This window comes from Hyposmocoma kahamanoa, unplaced genomic scaffold (genome assembly GCF_003589595.1).
Source record: "Hyposmocoma kahamanoa isolate Upper Pololo Valley unplaced genomic scaffold, ASM358959v1 202, whole genome shotgun sequence".
Taxonomy (NCBI): Eukaryota; Metazoa; Arthropoda; class Insecta; order Lepidoptera; family Cosmopterigidae; genus Hyposmocoma; species Hyposmocoma kahamanoa.
This window is the reverse complement of record NW_020653726.1, coordinates 20,173,983-20,175,043: the sequence shown is the minus strand read 5'-3', so window position 1 is coordinate 20,175,043 and position 1,061 is coordinate 20,173,983.

Genomic DNA, 1,061 nt, shown 5'->3' with positions numbered 1-1,061 from the left:
GCGAGTGCCATGCATACACACATGGTGTGCAGGATTCGGTGGTTTTCCAGGGTCTATTCAATGAAGACGTTTATTTGACCCTCGTAACACGTTTTATTTTCAAACTTTGAAAATAATTACAAAAAAGATTAATGTTTGTAAAGTCTAACGGACGATCGTATAGCAAGTGAAAAAGAATTCAAATTCGAGCAGGGTCGTTGGTGTAATGACGCCGCGCGCCGCTAGATGGCGCGAACATGCCCCCGGCCTTGGGAGCACCAGCTCCCAACAGAAGTCATCACTCGTCGACTGCCGGCTCTGACAGGAGCCGGCAGATCTTCGTAGAGTCACGTCGAAACAATGCTCGCTACCATTGTGAAGAAGTGCCCGTGCCATGTGGAACCGATTGTTCTCATCAGTCACTTCTATTAACGCCGTAGAAAGCAAAACTGAAAGAGGAATGAACCGGGTTCTTTGCACTGCGCCGTCGCCGCACTAAGCCGCCGCCGCTGCACGGTCAGCTGATGCACAATGGCTGGATGTATTCGTTAGCGGAACGCTGTGTGGAGGCGCATTCGAGGGTCTCACGCACACATTCTCATCGCGTCTACTCCTCACGTGCAATAGACTATTATGTTTTTGTTGACACTGTTTGCACGGACCGAATAAACATTCATTTAAGGAATGGCCTTCGCGTAAGCAATTGTTACAAAAATCTATATTACAAACAAAAGTTAACCTATCCTGAACAGGTAAATTCAAAAATTTAACACACGTATATAGCGCATGATTTTCGTTACACATACACAGTTGCGAAGACGTTTGTTCTTAACCGCTCACGCGATACATGCGGCCGTAGACTCATACCACACCTAGAGGTGCCAGTGATGATTTTATACCGATTTATCGGATATCGAAGTTATAACAGGTAAAAGAACTAATATTAATTGCTTTTTCGGTAACTACTCTAGCAAACCATAAAGTTTTAAATGCCTGGGTCTGTCATTTAAAAAAAATAAACAACTTCAAAAATACGTCACGACAATCATGTGTGTTATTGTTTGGGCTGGTGATTTCGGTGT